Source organism: Rhagoletis pomonella, unplaced genomic scaffold, assembly GCF_013731165.1.
Source record: "Rhagoletis pomonella isolate Grant_MI unplaced genomic scaffold, Rhpom_1.0 Rhpom_scaffold_00002, whole genome shotgun sequence".
Taxonomy (NCBI): Eukaryota; Metazoa; Arthropoda; class Insecta; order Diptera; family Tephritidae; genus Rhagoletis; species Rhagoletis pomonella.
Window position 1 is genome coordinate 59,975,035 of NW_023458556.1, and position 20,734 is coordinate 59,995,768.

General features: G+C 35.6%; 1 long non-coding RNA gene across 1 annotated transcript in view; it reads right to left on the bottom strand.

The window, feature by feature from the left end:
* Positions 1–2,194: 2,194 nt before the first annotated feature.
* LOC118733898 overlaps positions 2,195–20,734 on the bottom strand; it is a 56,722-nt gene continuing 38,182 nt past the window's right edge. The window contains exon 2 of the long non-coding RNA XR_004992305.1: positions 2,195–3,336. This is a non-coding gene — a long non-coding RNA (uncharacterized LOC118733898). The remainder of the gene's footprint in view (positions 3,337–20,734) is intronic.

The window sequence follows — 20,734 nt, forward strand, 5'->3', positions numbered from 1 at the left end:
AAGTTTTAAGTTGCTAAAAAATCGCGTTGGTTTTTGATACTTTTTGTGCTGATCGTATCACGCATTTCCGTCCATACAAAGGAATTGTTTTATATGGAAAAAGTGTATAAAACTGTCAGAAAAAATATCAAAATTCAATGCGATTTTTTGCAACTTCAAACTTCACTTAATTAATTGAAGCACATTTCCAGCTAGGAATTTCGGTATAGCACATTTTGACCAGTGGATATTGTGTGGCGAAGAATAGGAGTAGTTAAAGGTCGTTGTATGCCGCTGCGAAGCTTATACTAGACCTAGAATTTGCTTCCTAGGAGGCGCTTTACATACATATGTATGTATGTACTCGAAGTTTACCCAGTACCCAGTTTAGTGAGGTCCACAGGAAATGGAAGTTATTTTTTAGGTAAGTATGTATATCAGAGAGTTTAAGAACAGACATAATTTTCATAGCAAGGTGCAAGATATAGAAACATATATATGTGTACTACATGCATTCATATGTAAAATTTATTTATTAATATTTTCTTTTAGATTTTCTCTGCTTCTTACCCCTCACGCAATCAAGAAAATTATTTTTAATTAACGCAAACCAAACGAACATTGCAGCATTGAAAACTTAGAAGCATACACATTTGTATGTAGAGACATACATAAGTACATTCATATGTATGTATATCACATGCTGCACGCAAACACGCTTGTAGTATTCATTATACATATTCACATTTGCTCTTGGGTGTGGTAATTGCAGCTTGCAAAATTAGCCAACGCAATCATTATTGTGTAGTATCTGCGAATTGGCATCTTTTAAATTAAAAGGCAACGCCGACACACAATACATATATAGGAACCGCAACAACAACAAATAGTATCTCAAGCATACCTACATACTATGTATAAATATGTAAGTAGCGCGAAAGGAAGCATTCGCCAAAGCAGCCGCAACTCGTTAGAGAAGACTGACAATCAATAGCGTGATTGACAGACAGTTCGCATAGATGTGGTGCTGTAAATGTAATTTCTTGTGAGTATGTACATACATACATATGTACATATATGACTCAATATGTGCATTAGGGAGGTACAAAAATTAGTTTTCTAGCTACACCCAAAACTGAAGAATATCGAAAATATGGATACACGTCGGCGTAGAACCGATGAACATATTATTCCGAAAATGTTCCCATATTAGTTATAATATTATAACCAGACATCCAAAAACTGAGAGTTATCGGTTTATTTTAACACACACCTTCCATGCAAACATAACCTCAAAAAACGCCTTAAAAACACCATAAACGCCTTAATTATTATATAAGATTATGCTAAAGGTTCCAAATATGAGAAAACTTTTTTCAAAAGTCGAAAGAAATGATTCCGATTGTTGACAAGTAAGTGCTATAGACACTTTCAAATTAACCTACAATAAAAGCAATCAAAAAAAGTTATTAGAAAAACAGATTGCTCAGTTTAACCAAAGTCTCAACAAGTTTTAGTTGAATAAAATTATACTGATTTCTGTTACATTTATTTTGTATAAAATTGCCAATTTCGTAAAAGGTTATATTTTCATTCAAATATTAATTTATTAATTTTCTCCGCCGAAATCCCACTGTACGCCGGGGCTTTGAAGTTTTCCATTTTGAAGTCGTTAGAAGTAAATATTTTTCGTTCGCATAAAAATACTGCTCTTCAGAAACCTTCAACCAATACGTGTTGCATATTTAACTTTGAAATTTTGCTTAATACTTTTTACAACCGATAATCTCATCTCTTATTAAAAAAATTGCAAAAATGGCAGCAAGAAAATTCCAGAGAGTTTATTCCTGTGCATTTTTTACAACCCTAATATAGGTATGTATGTAGTACATACATATGCACTTACATCTCTGAACTAAGTGTGTTTTAGTACAAAAGATAAACATTTCCCACTGATTGCATTTTTCGTATTTAATTTTTTCTTTTTTTTTAATAAAGAAATTTAATTTCTAAATCCTCCACAATTATTTCAAAAATTTTGATTGCCAAAATTTTTTGCAAAATATTCGCAAATTCCTGCAGCTGGTTTGAAAGGCGGAAGTGCATGCCGGTGCTGTCAACATTGCATTGATGTTCTAGCAGATGGTTGCCAATGTCAGGTTTTAGAATTACAACAACACAAAAATATTACAGAAAAAAATGTTAGCATTACTCACCTTAAACTAAAACACTCGCCAGTCGGGCGTTACCCGTCCAGCAATCCATAAGATAACAATTTTGCTTGGCCGTGTTGCCGGTTGTTGTTGGTTGCTTGGTTGGCCGGTTGATTGGTTGTTGCAGCTGTTTGCTTTTGTTGGCGATATCTTTTATATGCAACCGTTATAATTAGCAGTTGTTGTGATTTATGTTCTGGCTTGTTACGCGTTATATTTTCACAAAGTGGACACGATTTGATTTTCAAAGATTTTGCTGCGAACACACTTTCGTTTTTTTTTGTTTTGCTTCAAATAATATTAGTTGCATTTAAAATTTTGTATATAATTTCTTTTTCAATTTTATTTTCTATTTAAAATAACACACGCACACGCGAAATAGAGTAAACCGCACGAAATTAAGAGTTGCTTGTGAAAATAAAATTTATCTAGATAATGTACGAGAAGTGTGAGAGACTGAGGTGAGGACACGCTGTGAAATGTGATTCTAACAGAGTTTTCGAACGAAACGAGTTTTGCTTCCAATGCAGTACAATTAAAAAAAAGCTTTTGCAGTTAGCGAGCTTTTGCATTTAATGAAATGAACTTTGACTTTAAAAGAGCTTTCGGTTTCTCATTAGCATAACGTTCGGCTTAAACTTTCACTTGGGAAAGCTTTTACTTACTTCAAAGTAAACTAAGTTTTTCAAGGCAAGTATTTAACGGAAAATCGCTTTCATTTTCAAAAAGCTTTCAACGCAAACATAGACTATTCTTTTTTAAACACCAATTTGTTGTAGAACTTTGGTTTTTATGCTGAATGTTTAATTTTTTGCAAATGCAAATTCTATTTTACCACTTTTTTTTCACAATAGACTTTATGATTTTCGAGTGTTTATACTTTTTTACCGCGAAATTTTACTTTAGTGTCCTTAACTTTTTATTAAGTAGCGTCTGATTAGCTGCATTTGTTTTTGGTCCAACAAGTGTTTTTTCTAAGTAGGTTGTCAGTTTCATGTATGTTGAAAGAAGGGGAAGAGCCAAAGTTATTTTGTTTTTACTATTCGCTGAAGAAGTGTTTGAATGTGTGCTGTTACTTCGCTTTCAGAGTAGATATAGAGTTTAAATTTGGAATTTTGACTTTGTTGGTGTTTGAATGAGGCTTCTGGAAAAGAAAAAAGGAAAAATTATATCATTAGGTATTTTTTTAATCTATAGAAAATATAAATATAATGCTTAATTAACTCAGACTCTTTTCATGATAAAGCTTTTACAAACTGTTGCGTTCGACATTCTTATCGTAATTTAACTAATAAAATTTAATTAGTCTTTATGAACATCGGCCAACATCTTTTAAAAATATTTTCGAAATAAGGCTTCCTTACAATTAATTGACTCATTTTATGATGCTTTACTGTACTTAATTATTAAATTTTATTTGATTTATTTTGAACAGGTTGCAGGAGAGCAGGTGGCAACACACTTTAAAAATATTTTCGAAACAAAGCTTCGATGGGATTTGACTTCAAATAGGTGGCAACGCTCTCAAACTACTTTCAAATTAAAGCTTTCCTAAACCTCATTTGTATTCCACCCATGTTGTAAAACTTCATTCAACTTATTAATAAAATTAAATCTGATATTTTAATTAGGTCGCAATATTCCCAAAAATGTTTTCTTAAAAAAGCTTTTTTAAACCTCGATTGTCTGGCAACCATATTGTAAAAGTTCGATGAGTTTCTAATTTAAAGCAGAATTTAATTATATACAGATATATTTTTTGCTATACATTTGTTAACCCAGATCATAGGTATCTGTATGCCAAATTTTATACAAACTTACTAATGCATTAAAATATTTCATTTCACTTGTTAGTCAAATTTACTTTAAATTTCTAAACAGGTGGCAGCCCCCTTGGAAAATATTTTTGAAACAAAGCTTTGTCAAATTTGTTTTCAAATACATATTAAAATATTTGTATGTTTAACTTGCTAATTAAATAGATTTTTTTTTTTGAAAAAGTGTGAACCCTCCTAAAGAGTGTTTTGAAATAAATCGATATTGAGCCCCTTTCTTTTGGCACCGACATTCTTGTATGTTGATACTTTATCTAATTTATTAATTTAACAAATTCCAATTTTTTGAGCAGGTGGCAACCCTCTTAAGGAATATCTTCCAGATGTACAACATGCGTACACTAAGAGCAAGTCCACTGCACTACACTCGAAAGTACAAAATATTCAGAAGGATCTTTAATACTAAGAATATGCTTTAGGGGTATTTCTGAATATTTCCGGAGCTTTCAATAATCACTCAAGTGAAGCTATTATGAATAGCATCGAATTAATAGGCGTAGAACCAGCCATTTCGTTGTGGATAATACGTTTTTTAGGCCACAGGAAAGTAAGAGCGAAGTGGATTGGCGTTAGAGTAACCAGGCAAGCATGTAGAGGCCTACCACGAGGCCGTGATTTCTCACCACTACCATGGCTACTAACGGTCAAAAAATTGCTAAAATAACTAGAAGCGTTAGCAGTCGAAATAGCCGTAGTAGTAACAGGTAAACTCATGGACACTATCTGTTATGTAATGAGCAGCGCTCTGAAAGTCACTGACGGATGGGCATTTCGAGCAGGGCTAGGGGTTAAGGCAGACAAAACACAAGAAGATGAAAGGTTTCAATATGGATACCCCCGAGGCTAGGTAGCACCGAGTTGTCAATTAAAGACCAAACAAAGTATCTGGGAGTAGTCTTAAATAGTGAGCTGCTGTGGAGGAAACGCCCTATATGCACGCAAAAAGATGCTGGGAGTCACTTGGGGTCTGTAACCTGCCCTGACGCACTGGTGCTACACGGCAATAGTCAGACCAATACTGTTCTATTGCGCTTTGGTGTGGTGGAATGCCGCAAAAAGTCCTCATACCTCTGACCAATGGAGCGGGTTAAACGCCTAGCGGATCTAAGCACCACGGGGGCGCGTTGAAATTCCTTGTAATGTCTACTTTAGCGCTTAATATCGAACTTCCAACTGGCAGCGCTAGGGACCTAACGGTCAATGTGTGACTCAATGCCAGCTGTGTATATCAAGTTAATCTAACTTAGTTTTATAAGCCGTTTTCAAGGTGCGATGCAAAGGTGAAAAGCCTCTTCAAGATAATGAGTTTATCACATATTTACTATAGTCCAGAATTAATACTTAGTAACCAAGCTTTGACAAGCTTCCGCTCAGGTCGCAAGATAAATTTCAATTCAATATTACGACCATTTCATCATTTACACCTTCCGGATCTGCCGTTTGCGCTCTAAAATGACTTCTTTATCCAAATATAAGTAATATTTTATGCTTTCGCATTATTTAAAGCTGCCTCATTAATTTCGCCTGTTCTTTGTTGCTTAACGTTCCAGCGCAGTAACCGACTACCATCGCAACAACATGTAGGTACTTTTAATGCAAAATTTAAGTTGTTTACTTTCAATTGGCATTTAAAACTACTATACTTAACTTTTGACTGCCTTCCTCCTCATCAGCCTGCTCCATCACCCGCCCGCCTGCCCACTCTTCACTTGTCGACGGCGGCATTTCTCTTTAATTCATGCGAATAGAAAACATTTTGCAAAGTTCAAGTTTATGTTGCACTACTCACACAAAATGGCAACAATAACAACTGAAAGTGAACATTAGCATAGTTGTTAAATCAGAAGAAATGGCAGATGGGAGCAGGAGATGGAATAAGGCGCGCAGCATTCAAAAGACCGCAGAAGCACAACTTCAAAACACAGCCCTAACAATGTCATCAACCTCGCTTGCTGCAATGGCAGCGGATGCAGCTAAAAGCTGGTAGAATAGATGCAAAGAACGGTGAGTAGAAGGAGGAGTAAAGGAAGACGTATGATTGTAGCGCACTACAACGTTTGCAAAGAGTAAGCGAGCAAGCAAGGAAGAAAAGCCGGAAAAAGTTTTTGAAAAAGTTTTATGCGCGGCTGCAAGTGCATCGATGTACACAAGTATGTTTGTGTGTGTGTGTGTGTGTGTACGCAAGTATTTAATGTGAAATATCTGTGTGAATGGCGCAAACTGTATGAATGATTTTCATTTCTACTTTTCGTCGTCGCTAGCTGGTGCGCGAATGTGTTTACATACGTTTTAATATACATATATATACATATTAATGCAATATTATGTGTGAGTGTGTGAGTGCAATTGCAGAACAATGTGCGCATGCATAGTGAAAATGCATAGAAGTTCATTGAAAAGGAACTTTTGCAACATTGAAGTATTTATTTTAGAATACAGCTTCCTTGTGCAACATGTTGCTGAATGAGTAAATGTTGACGGTGAGCAATTGAGGAGTTAGGCACAAGGATCCAAAGCGGCTGAAGTGAAAAGAGATAAGGTAATACATATGCACGTATACTCGCAAATATGTACGTGTATTCTCATACATACAAACATACATACAAAAGTGCTTTCATGCAGGCATACACAAATTGGCACTGCGCTTCCAGCTTACATACATATTGACGTAGCCTTGAAAAACTTTTCTATACCACCAACACACGCAAAATGCCGCCTTCCACCATTGTTGTTGGTAGGTTTACTAGTTGTTGGTCGTACTGATATTGCTACAATTGTAATACATGTCTGTAACTTTAGTCGATGTGAACTAACAAATTTAGTTGCATTTCGCACACTGTATTTCAAAGCTCAAATGTTTTCATTCTGAAATACATATTCACATTAAATAAAAAACAAAGCTTTGTTCCTGGCACACATGCGGATCAGAACTGAAACCATTAGATATGGTTATCGATAAATCTATCGATATCATTATCGCTCATTTTATGTTTATCGATATATCGATTGTTATGAAGACGATATTTTTTATGAATATCGCTTTTTATGTGTTTTTTGATACTGTTTCTGACGTACTTATCGATATTTTTATATTTGTCGACATCATTCGATATGTTATCGATAAAAAGTTATTTGCATCAAGTAAATATATGCCTTTTTTGATATATCTTACGACTTATCTAAAGAAACCAATATCGATACACTTATCTATAAATGATATAACTATCGGGGTTTTTACCAATTTCATTATAAAAAAACTTGAGGAAAAAGTCGCGGTTCAATTATTAATCCTAACAAGAGCTTTGAGTATGGAACTCTTCTTCATAATTTGGTTGTTGAATATTACTTGTGTAGGCTGGTATTTAAAATACGTTCAATTCGATTTTAATGTGCTTCCTTCCAACCTAAATCGTAAAGAATTCGTAAGAGTTTGAAAGTCATAGAAAGCTTTTATTTCATTGTCATAAAGCTTTCATAGCTGAAGTAAAAATTAATTTAGGTAAAGTTTGTGCGCATCGTACTTATCGTGTATGCCACGAGTTTCGAGATGCGTACTTAGATATGCAACTTCCAAATGGTTCAAGTGAGCTTTCACTCTAAATCAAATTCATACAAAATTTAAAGATTTCATTTTCAATAATTATTTTCCCAGCTAAAAATTTGTGTGACGGATAAATACTTGTTATCCCTGCTTTTACAATACAAAAGCTTTAAACCAGTGTTTGTCACTTCAAGGATTCGCGTGCAGAAGATTTTTAAATTTTCTACGCATTTGACATACACGTGCATAAGGTAAAAGATCTCGCTGACCTTAAGGACTCTTTTTAATAAAGTTGGCCACTTTATATGCTCGCTCGCCAAGCTTTTTGGCACAACATATGTGTGTGAAAGCTTTCTCTAACTATAAATAATGCTTTAAGAATAGCCGAGGGCAAAACATATCTGACCGGAGAAGGGTTTTAAAGATTCATTTGGATTTTAAATGGACTAAAAGCTTTCATTTAGAGTGACAGTGTAAAATTTTTAATTAAAGGGCTCGAGTTTGAAAATTAACAATAAAACAGCAATTTGTTTGTGTATTAATAAAGTGTTTTAGTAATCGTTTTGCAACTCCACAGAATCAGTAATTTTGAACACAATTTTACGAATCAATTCAAATACGGTTTATAAGTAATATCCAGTTAATCAAATAAGCGGATATTAACCAGATATTGGGATAAAAAAGTAGCGGGTATTAACCGGATACCCGGATTTTATCTGTATACACGAATATCAGTCCCAGTTTTCTTTATATTTTATCATATCGTACTCCAAGAAAGATTCTTTTTAAAGCTTGCTTTAGATTTATCAATGAAATCCACAGAGGAAAAGCTCTATATTGTATGTATATGTAAAACCGACCATAAGGCGAAAGCTTTGTCTGAATTTACAGACTAAGCAGAAGCACAAATAACCATTTTATAGGCGCCGCGCTTTTTTGAGCTTTCTGTGAGAAAATAAAAGCTCTATCTGGTAAAAAACTGCTTTAAATAAAGTATTCGCTTTGGAAATACTTAGGAAAGCTTTCACTACTTACATTCGTAAATTTACTGCTTTCAATTGAAAATGCAGAATAAAATCTCTCAAGCCAACGCTGCTTTAAAGGGATTGTTCCTTGGGAAACGCTTGGAAAAGCTTTAACTAGCTATTATCATAACATTACATTTTCAATTCCATTTTATTTGATTCCCTTATACCAAAACCTGCTTTTGCAATTCACACGATCAGTGCTTTCAATTGAAAAACGCACCCAAACCGCTGATGTCAAGTGATTTTCAAACGAACTGCATGCCATGCACTTATTTAGTTAAATCCAAAGCACGTTTCAAGTAATCCACACAAAGCTATGATTGACTACAAATCGCACGGCTGACTGCATTGCGGACGCATGGAATAGTTTGTCACATTGTGATAGCGATGTCATGTCGACGGTGACGTCTTGTAAGAACCACAGGTGCTTATGACAAGCAAGGCAGTCAAGAAGAAGATACCCATATATGTACCTATACGAATATGTATGAGCGTAAAAAGACAACAAGGACGGGCGTGATTTGTTTGTCGTAAGATATGCGCAGACAATGTATTCGACAGACAAGTAGACGTCGTCTGAGCATACAGCCAAATAGGTACGAAAATAGATATGACGATTGTCCGATGCACATAAACTATAAGTGGAGGGGGCGTTTGTGCAACAACTACCTGACGCACAGACCAAGACCAGGCGTGAGACAGCGCCAGCCAGGATAGACAGTCAATGCAGGCAAACGGCAACTTAGACTTTGGAAGGAATCGTGTTAGAGCTTGTGTCTGCGATTGAGCAGCCTTGGCGGCGTGGCGTTGGCTTAGACATTCAGACGACGATTGTTGAGATATCGCCAGCTGATGCGATACAACACTAACAACCACATGGCCAATGGTATGCAAACAAATTGTTAAATGCTTAGCGCGTAAAAAAGGGGACGGTGACGGCGATCGCAATGGCGGCGAATGAGTAGGGAACACATGGTAGTGTGTTAGGAGTCAGAGTTCAAGACATGTCGAATGAGCGCGCGAGCTCGCGTGATACGGTAAAACAAGCGCAAAGACAAATAGACAGTAAGCCAAACAAGCAGTCAGGCATGCAGGCACTAAAGAAGATATGTTGTGGATAGTAGATTTAGGTGCAGAAAAAGGGAAAGGGAAAGGAAGCGAATGTTGATGACAAAATCAGTGGCTTACTACAAGCTGCAACGTTGCGAAATTTTCAGTTGGTTGGGTTAGGCGAAGTTGGGGGCGCGTAATTCACTTTGATGCAATGCAACAAAACTGCTTACTTTGATATGTCTTTTCGCTATTTTATTTTGTTTATTTGCATTTACTATTTCATTTAAATTTTTTGTTTTAAAAATATATATTTTTTTCCCTACATGCTTGCAACATGCATAAGCGTTGCTGCGTTGTTCCTCTTTCTGTACTTTTCATTTTGGTTATGTGTTGCTTAACTTTTCCTGCTGCTAAGTATTTTCACTTTTTGTTTTTGTTTTCTTATTCCAAACATTTTATAATCACACACAAATGCATACAACATATACATACATGCAGTTATTTCAAGCCACCGCTTGTGCAGCAAATGCCCTGCAACCACATTTGAAAGGAATATAAAATACGAACGAAATCAGCAGCAGCAAACATCACACAGCAAAAAAAAAAACAAAAAATCACAACAGCTGCAGCAGTGAAGCCATGCAAAATGAAAACGAAAGCAAAAATATGTTTCGTAGTGAAATTGCCAGGAATTCGCAAAGCTTTGCGATAAGCGTGAAATGAGAGGGGTGGCGATAGCGTCGGTGCGGTGGTGGGGGACATGGTGGTAATGCCCGATTTAACTGCGCGGTGGGGCAACAAACATGCAGCAGGATACGCGCATATCATTGCAGTAACACATAAATTGCTGCTCAGTCAGATAGACAGGCAGGCAGTCAGTCAGTCAGTCAGTCAGTCAGTTTGTTGCAAAGGTGTAACATCAAAGTTACAAACGCCAACTTCGTTGTGCTGCATTCAATCGCTTGCACGTTCGTTGCCACCGTTTGTATATCTACATGTATGCATGTGTGTGCACAATCACACAAATATACAGCAGTTTTTATGTGCGCAAATATATGCAAATACGACTGACATTGCAACGTCATTGTGCAGCAGCATGTGGCATGTGGCATGCATGCATTCATATTGTGGGTGCAGAAATCGCGCGCAACAACACCACCGCCACTACTGGAGTGGGTGGTGGGTGGGTGGGTGTTTTGGATGTATGGGGAAAAGGTGGCACTGCCTGGTTTGTTGCACTTAGTGCGCACACATGCAATGAAACGCACATTTGGAAGCTTGTGCCGTTGGGAGGAGGAGCAGTGCGTTTTTACTTTAGGTCGTTTTAGGATTTTACTTTTCCTTTTTCTTCATTTGTTTATGAATTTTTCAATCTTTTTTTTTCTTGCTTCGCAGCTAATACGTTTGCTTTTCCTTTTCTTAGGTTTTGTTTTTTTTTGCGTTTTCTACTCCTTTCTCTCCCCGCTATTTTGTGTGCTTCCTTGCGCTCAGTTAAGTATTTTATATATAAATATACATACATATCTATGCAATTGCTTTTTAATTGTTATTATTGTTTTTGGCTTTGCTGTTGCTATTGCAACAACTGTCGTCGCTGTGCTCTTAAGTTGTTGTTGTTGCTGTTGTTAGGGTACGCAGACAACTGTTTTTTCAATTGCTATTTTTTGCCTTTGGTAGTTTTCATTGTTACCAATTTCGTTGACGTAGTGGCAGCTTTCCTTGTCGTCGTAGTCGTCGCTATTTAGGTTTTTGTTTTTGTTTTTGTGTCTACCAGTTGGTTTTGTTATGTCGTTGAGGCAATTAATTGTTATGATTTCATTCATTTAAGTATTTTATGTATGCACATTAGACCGTACCATCTTAAAAGGAAAAAAAAAAACCAAAAAAGTTCGCCGTGCATCTTCTAGTCTAAAGAATTTTTTCAGGTCAATTTCGAAAAAAAAAAATTTTTGTTGGTCGAACCGGAGCCACCGTCAATTTTACACAAAAAAAAAAAATCAATGTATTCCCGAGGCCAAAAACAGTATAACTACGTTTTAAGTTTTTCTCTCTGACGTCAGAATTTTCTTAAAGGGGCCTTATAATTTTAAAGAAATTATTAATTCTAAAATTATTAAAAAATGTCAATGCAATGTAAAATAGCAATATTGGCCTCATAGGACGAATAGGACGAATAATATTAAAAAATCCTTTTAAAATGTTATCTTTAAATATCATTGAAAATTTTAAATATGTATTTTTTTAAATTAATGTTAATGACTAATACACTCGCGACCACATTCTCGAATTTCATTCTTCTGACTTTGTTAGCTTAAAAAATAAAATTAATTAAAATACCTATTAATCCTTGTGAACCAAAAGACTTGCATTTTTTTAATTCTACAGACTTCTCTTTTTCATTTGGTACCCATATAAGTAATTATTCTCCATTGCACTAAATTTGTTCAAATTTTTTTTTTAATTAACCATCCCATTAATCCCTGCTGAAGTCTAGAAAAAAGAAGTCTGATGAGGAGATGTGGTGATCTCCGAAATATTGCTATAACTTCTACCGCTTAGACTTTGTTGCTTTTTCATTTTTTCCTAATAAACAATCGTGGTACAAAGCTCAATAAAAATATTAAAAATAACATATTTTTGAAGTTTCAATATCCTGTTTAAAAAAATCATTATGTCAGAGAGATTAGCTAAACACAAGTTTCACTATATGTATCTGGTCCATAGTTTCGTGAGTATTTGCAAGTTTTTGGTTTTCGTCGCACCGTGCATTCGGCAAATAACTTTTTTTTTAAATATCCCTATCGGATAAATCGAAAACTTTCTAAGAAAAAGTTTAATATTTATGGGGCGCTTTAATTTGTTGACATTAGGATGGTACGTTAGGGTGATAAGAACCGAGATCTGGTGAGTAAGTACTAGAACGGCGTATTGAAGGTCAATGAACTTTAGAGCAAACAAATTTTTTCCTCCAGACAAAAACATCGATATAAGTATGATACTTTAAGATGCCACTGTGAATGCCGAAGATATGACGATCGGAACTAAATTAGTGTGGAACCACATTTGATGTGTTTAGTTTACTTTAAAAAAATAAGAATTATCGAAAACGGTTCACGGGGTCCAAAGTTATCTGGTGACATACATAAAAAATATTTATACCACGTATATATATATATTCGTCGAATTGATAACCTCCTCCTTTTTTGAAGTCGATTAAAAATTAAAAAAAAATCTAACATTTTTTCGAAATCGTCTTGCAAAACTAATTTAGAGTCGTAGGTTGGTGTACGGCGAACTTTTTTCTTGTGCAGTCTAATGTGCATTTCACATGTAAATATGTATGTACGTACGTAGTAATAATTACATGTGGCATACAGCAACAAAACTGCGAATTCCTTTACTTTATATTGTCAGTTGTAACAGAAAATTTTATTTTAAGAGAATTTTCTGCCGAAACAGTAATAAAATTTTAATTTAAAATTTCATAACATAGTTGAGAATTAAAAGGATTTGCAGTAAGTACCTTTCTGATCTCTTCAGCTTGCCAGACCTACTTTAACCGACTTCAGGACTCCACCAGCTATAAAATTTAGATTAGCTCTTTCTGCTTCGAGCTCTTTGGAATAGCGTTTTCATGTACCGTGCCCGTATCGGAAAAAGTATCTTCTGTATTTTGTAAAACCCGAAAAAAGTTGAGTAAGCTGTTAACGAAGCTGCCATAAGTTGTATCAAAGTGTATGTATATGCATGGCCGTCTGGTGTTAAATGATGTTTTGGTTGCAACCACAAACTTCTTTTCTGTCACGTCAGTATTGTATTGAAGAATTAGATTCGAGCAATATCCTTAAACTTTCTTAAGTATGTATACAGAAACCGACATATTTTCAAAGTAATGCGTAATTTGACTTCAAATAGCCGTAGCCGATGTCACAGTAGTGTTTGGATCCATTCTCAGTGAAAGGTGCGAAAAACTGAATTTTCTAATAGTGTTCCCATGGTATCTATATAGAAAGCAGATAGGGTCATAATTTAAAAATAATTCAATTTTTAGGTGTTTTTTACGAGAAGGAAGCATCGAATGCCAACCCCCATCAGTGGGCGATTTTAACCCGAACTAAACCTCCTACCAATTAAGTTTTGCTCTAGGTCATTACAAAGTTCCATCAAATTGGAACAGTCCTCTGTGCTGTTTTAAAATCAGATATAAAAACCCAACTTAGTCAGGTCCGTTTGTTATTTGGTGATATTTGTTTGTTAATCTGGTTCTCATCTTGGAATTTCATATATTCTGAAAACGTCTCCACACCATATTAAGCAAAAAAAACGCAGCCCCTCATCAATACGACTCTAATTTCGATGTCCTTCAAACGTTTTTGCTACTCCTGCAAATTTGTTTCCACTGTCTCTCATAAATATTTCATTCCTGCAACTTTCAGCTGTTCTTGCGTTGCTTCTTTCAAGCTTTCGTAATATTTCTACTTTTCCTTATTCTAGTTCTTCCTCTTAGTCTTCTTGTGCTTGTCGATGTCCTTATCACTCCTTTCTTTTTTCTTCCTTATTCTTCCAATTCCCTATTTCTACACAGTCCTCATCTCCGCAACTCTGTACTCTTCACTTCTAACTTTCCCCATTTACATTGTCACTTTGTCGCATAAAATTTGTACTTTATTTTGGTTACTGTAATTTTGCTATTATTCTTCGCATTTGTTTTTTGCAGAGCAGTTGCTTGCTTATTTACATTAAAATCCATTTATTTTCACTTTTTTCTACCCCCAATGCGAATATCTCCTTAGCAGGTAGCTTTGCATTGCCTGTTTGCTGCTTATTCTGCTGCAGAGCGTCATTCCTTATCGATCGCTGTCTGGCTGTCTGGCCATAAGTCTGGAAATGTACACTTTCGTTGTTGCTGCGCGTCGGTTAGTGTGGTTGTGTTTTGTTGTTTCTGTTGCTGTTTCCATCGTCACCGTCAGCGGTGCAGTGTCGCATGCTTCACCAATTCCTCAGCAATTCGCAATGAGACGCCCAGTCGACCTTAACCCTGCAACGGCAACTAACATCCCCGCATGCACCCTTTGTCCACTAACTACGGCACTTGCATACCTCTCTCTCTCTCTCACCGTCTTGCGCGTAACTCCAGTTCCATCAAACCCACCTGCTGCTATTATGTAATTCCACTGCGGCATTTTGCGTTTATTCGTCCGTCGATTATGTCGCGCTAAAGAATTATGAGATGCATTGGCAGCGTCGCAATATCTTCACCGCTACCCTCAGCGCCACCGCCTGCCATAACTCGAGTGGTGTTCAAGTGACGGCGACAGACAACAGCCGCAGCCCGAAAGAAAACCAAAGTGTTGGCGGCACTCGGTGGTGGTAGTAGTGGTGGCTGTGCATTGACAAGTGCAGCGGCCGTAGCCAAGTTGCAGCTGAAGTCATTTGTGGCATGAACGCCACTGAATTGTCGCAAGGCTAGCGTCGTAGTAAGTACAAGTACAAGTACAAACGAAAAAGAGCGTAGTAGGGGAGTGCAGAAGTACTTTCGTTTTTATTTTTGCAGACTTTGCACAAAAAATTGCGAAAAATATGTATGTATGTATAAGTAAGCATACACACAGCACAAGCAACAAAGGAACAACCAACCGACTTAGCAGAGAGTGGTAAGGACAACGAAGTTTGTAAAGCGCCGCCCGCGTCAAGGCAGCTTCGCATTCCACGACATTGCATTAAGGGTACTTTCCTTACTGATACCGAGAAGAAAATGCAAGAATAATTGTATGTATGTAGATGAAGACGCAATCAAAAGCCAAGCGAAGATGGAGTGTTGTTGAAATGAAAATTGACGGAAATGCGTAAATGAAAGGAAAGCAGAGCAAAGGGGAAATGAGGATTATAATTTCACATTTAAAATGCACTAAAGAGACCGTTCTACTATATTCTCTTTGGATAAAAAAGTTTTACTGAAAAAATTTAATATTTGTTACATATCATCACAGACCTTTTTTTTGTCGCACAAATTGATGGACCTCGAGTTTCAAGCCGCCTCTGCATGACAGACGGTTTTATGAGAAACTTTTCAGAGCTGAAATAACCTCGAGATCAGACAGCTTAAAGAAAAAAGAAAACATAAATAAAACAATTTGAAGTTTACTCGGATCGCGCATAGAAAATTACCTCCTACCGAGTGAGAGGTACACAGCTCTAAAGACTCAGCTACGGCGGCTGCCTGAAAAAAAATTTAAAATCCAAAAATCGCGGATTAATGTTTCACCGAATTAAACTAAAACTTAGTTGGCCTAACTCAGAGCCTAGGAAGTGAGCGTGAAAAAAAATAACGGTGACCCGAGATATAAAGTTTAAGGTGGCTTGATGTCCTTGAATTAGATCGGTCAAGTCGGACCGGGTACAAGTGCATCCAGGCAGGATAGAAGTCTGTTTGAATTTGAGTTGACCAGCTTGCGTGTATACTTCTGAAAATTACGAGTACATATGGATGAACCTACATAAGTATTATCGTATCAAATTTATCGAAAAAAAAATTGCATACCATAAAATTTTCTTGTTTCGGAATTTACCCAACCTTTTGGTTAGATAGAAATTTAAAGCTCAGTTCCCATCTTCATTGGAAAAATAAGCTTTAGTTCAAGTCCATATCACAAGAAACTTTGATATATTTTTGAAAGACTGAGGTCTTTGGCATCTGCACTCTGAAATACTTTTCTATGAGAATGGTCTTTAGCCTCACTATTTTACTCTCATTCGAACCCCTCTCATTGCAGCTACGGTAAAACCTGGTCAAAGCTATACAGAGCTCCTTGGCTCTGTGTCGTTTGCAGGCAGCCGGGACAGTACAAGCTTTAAATGGGTTATAGGGCTTTACATATCTGTAAGGCAATCCCCTTAGATCACGTACAGCTCCATATCTGCTAAACTTACAAGTGGTAAAATAAGGTAACTCTGCTTTAAATTTCCCCGAGCCAGACGTTCATTTCCATATTTTATTTAATAAATCTTAAAAAATGTTTTTTTTTATTTCTTTCGGTTTTAGATTTTATTGTTTTAATAAGAAAAAGACTTTTTCAAATTCATTGAATTTCTAGAAAAATACTTTATTTGTTTTCTTAAATTTTTATCTTAACTCTATTTTTAATTTTTACATTTTGTGCTAAAATGATGTTCTTTATTTCATTTACATATGTGATCATTGGGAAATTACTTTCTTATTTATTAAATATTTTCTTTCTTTAATTTCATTTTAGTTTAATTATCTGATATTATTTTGCTAAAAAGTAGGTTTTATTTATTTTTTAATTTTTTTATTTTTAAATAAAAAGTATTTTTTTTATTTCTTTTAATATCTGATTTTTCTTAATTTTTAGTTTTTATTGTTTTAAAAAGAAAAAAAATAATTTTATTTAATTTTTAAAAAACGTATTGCTTAAAGGCAAACAAAATAACGCAAAGAACTCCTCCTAGCAGATCTTTCAATTAGTCTTTCGAAAGACAGTAGAAAGCTGTCAAGATAGTTGCCAGAATTGACAATTGTCTTTCCAAGGACTGTGGTGAGTGGAACGACAGTTGCCAGAATTGCCAGAGTGCAACGTTCGCATAGCCAATTGGTGGTATTTCACCACTGCGATGTGACTGTTATGTACATACGTTCATTCGTGTATGTATGTTGCTTCGCTATTCTCAAAATGTATTGAACACCTTAGCAGTAAATGGATTTTCCTGAAGATTAAAACTAAAGTTTGAATTTAACAAAAATTTTAAAGTTTCAATACTCGATCACCTATTTGTGAGCAACCCGTTTAAAGGTGTGTGCTGGGTATTTTTTCCATTCCAAAAATATTATAAAAAAGTTATGCACCACCTCATTTTTGGAGGATTATATTACAAGCAATCTCTCAACAGACTGAATAAATTTATAAACGCATAATGTTGTGTGTATTCACCTCAATTTTTTTCGCTATCGTCGATCTAATGTGACCCAATTGAAAGCATAAATATCTGACAGCTAAACCTAAATATCCAAGCATTCACAGATACTTCATAACAGTTCCGTGAATTTAGCTAAATAATGAAATACATAGTATTTTGATTTTTCTCAGAATTTTTCGCAACAACACCACCGCAGTCTAATTGACATTCTGTAACTTCTAATCGAATTGGTTAATGCAGTTATAAAGAAACCCAACTTAAATGATCCACAGCAATAGCAGGCCGATCCCAGACAATCCATGAAGCATAATTTGTAATTCAATAATGAATAATGCAATTTTCTGTGAACAAAAAAACTTAAAGATCAATGCAACGGCACACACATTGCATAAAAGTATGCGTTTAAAAATGAAAAAAAAAAACGTTGCTGTTGCGAAAAAATGCACCATTAACCAATACTACACATACATACAGTGTAGTAGGTACCGGAGCAACAAAAACCACGACAACAACAAGTTATAATTATTTTGTTAACGATACATTCGGAGGGATGTAATACAATAATCGCGTTCTTGTACGGCAAGCCATGCTGTTGGTCTCTGTAATCGAATCGCCGCGCTACCCAGAGCTGAGAAGCGCAAAAATTTGCAAAGTGGTTTTCCAGGAATCGCGCGTCACCAAAAACCATTCAAAACAATTAAGTTTACTAAATGCAAACATACATACATAAGTGCATACATAAGTATGTATGTATGTAAATTCGTAACTTTGATAGGCACCCAACAACACTTGAGTGAAAAATGTGTATTAATAAGTAAAAAAAAAATAATAAAAATTCAAGTAGAACAAAGCAAAAAACAAAAATTGCACAACGAATTAAAAGAAAGCTTGGAATCGTCGTCAGTGGCTCACAAATGGCAGACGTGCAATTCAACAAACAAAAAAAGAAATTGTGGTATTCACAAAATTGAGCAAGTTGCCTGAAACTGTGGCAAAAGAGCAGACTGTTGTCAACATTCGTTGCTTGAGCTGATCTGCTCTTTTGCCAGACTGCCAGGCCACTTGCTCACTTTGGTGAATACCACTAATGTAAATTTGCGAAATAGAAAGAGCTTTTTTACGAAAAAAAAAACAACGCTATCCCCCCGAAACCAACAATGCCGCAAACGCAATTAAACTATTCGAGCTTGAAATTAAAACACATACATACTATGTACATAGATACAAAAATATTTGCAAGACTTGAGGCGAAGGAACAATGAGGAAATCACAAAAGAAATCTGAAGGTATATACATATATACAGATATATATATTTACAAATACTTATGTATATTTAAAAAAAAATAATAATCTGTAACTTAACGAATTCTTTGAGTGGATATCCATGCGGGAATAACACAGAATAAGTGGGAACACTGAAAGTTTGGTTGGTGGTTTGGGGCATTTTCAACAGATCTATGATCTAGGTATGGGAAGTGAACTCATTCTTTGGTACAATTTATGGAAGAAAAAGAACTTGTCCGAAGAAGATTTTAAATATGAAGTTGTAGATCTATTTAAAGAAGAAAACGAATATCTATCAGGCCACCTTACTGGCAAGGAGCTACTACATAATAACAACAAATCTAGCATATTATTTCATCAGCAGCCTTAAACAAGAATACAGTAATATTGGGAAGGGTATCTGGGGGTTTAGCAACGCATGGAGCTCTCATATTATTACATGGACCGGGACCCTTTGGTGAGCTACCCAATACACAAGGATGGGAGGCTATTTATAAAGAACTGGATTGCCAAAACTTTCAATAAGTACCAGGGACGTGAACCGGTTTTGAACCGAACCGGTATTTTCTAATAATTAACTGAACCATTAACCGAACCGAAATTTTCCACAAATTACAATGGGTCCATGACGGCCACGGCCAATCTTACCCAGCCTATTAATTAGAGAGTACACGGCAAGTATAAGGGGGCTTAAATTTTTTGAAAGTTATTCTTTCATTGGAAACCCAACAATATTACGAACAGCGTTGAAAATATCACACCCAGGTACTTTACTTGTAACATTTGGCCAGGAGCTGTATATGCAGATAGCAAGGACTTTCTTCAGGTCACACATTTGCCAAAATCGATTCAACCATCTAAAAATGCTCCAGATGTTCTAACAATGGATGTAGTAGTAGTAGTATTTATTTATTTAGCAATTTCGCTATTTTACAACAAAAGAGTAAGAATTTACAATTACATTTAGGGTCTTAATTATAATTTTCCTTTAACAAATTCAATCACTTTTCTTTTAAAGATATAAAATTGGATTCAGTTTTTATTTCTAACGGTAAGGAATTAAATAAGTTAGTTCCTTTATAAAATAAATTATTCTATACCGCATTTGTCATTAAAGACGGTCTCCTAAAAGCATTTTATTATTTCTAAGCGGATATGGGTGCACCTTGGCTACATAGCATATTATATTAGGGTGGTCCTCCTTTACATTTAACATTTAAATTTTGTATGTAGAACCCCATCATTTTCGCTATGCACAAAATGAAGACATTCACGAAAATTTAAAAAAATTAAAAACAAAAAAAATGTATCGGAAAAATTTTACAAAATTTTGACTAGAAGCTTGATAAGTTTGACATATTATTGAAACTTATCAATACAAACTTATAAACTCGTTTAGTTAGATATGGCTTGTCAAATGATTTTTTGCTTCGTAAATTGTTTTGGATGTCCTTATTTTGTAGCTTTGACTTCATACCAGAAAAATGGATTCCTTTTCCACACATATCCCACCAAGAAGCGCGTGGGAAAATGGAAGTCTCTGTAGTAGCGATCCAATACACTTCTTCACGAACGGATCGAATCTGGGCGGGAGAGTTGGATGAGGTGTCTACTGACAAGATCTTATGTTAAGACTACAGCGTCTTTCAGGCAGAGGCGACCGCTATAAATGCTTTTGCCTACTAGTAGGAGGGTAAATATCTACTCTGATAGCCAATCGCCGCAAATTAAGCTAATTTTAGTCCCAGGACACGGTGACATCACTGGCAATGGCAGGACTGATGAATTGATTAGGCAAGGCATACTCGTGGCCATTACCTCAAACAGGAGAGGTATAGAAGTTCCGTTAGCAACCTGAAGGCCTA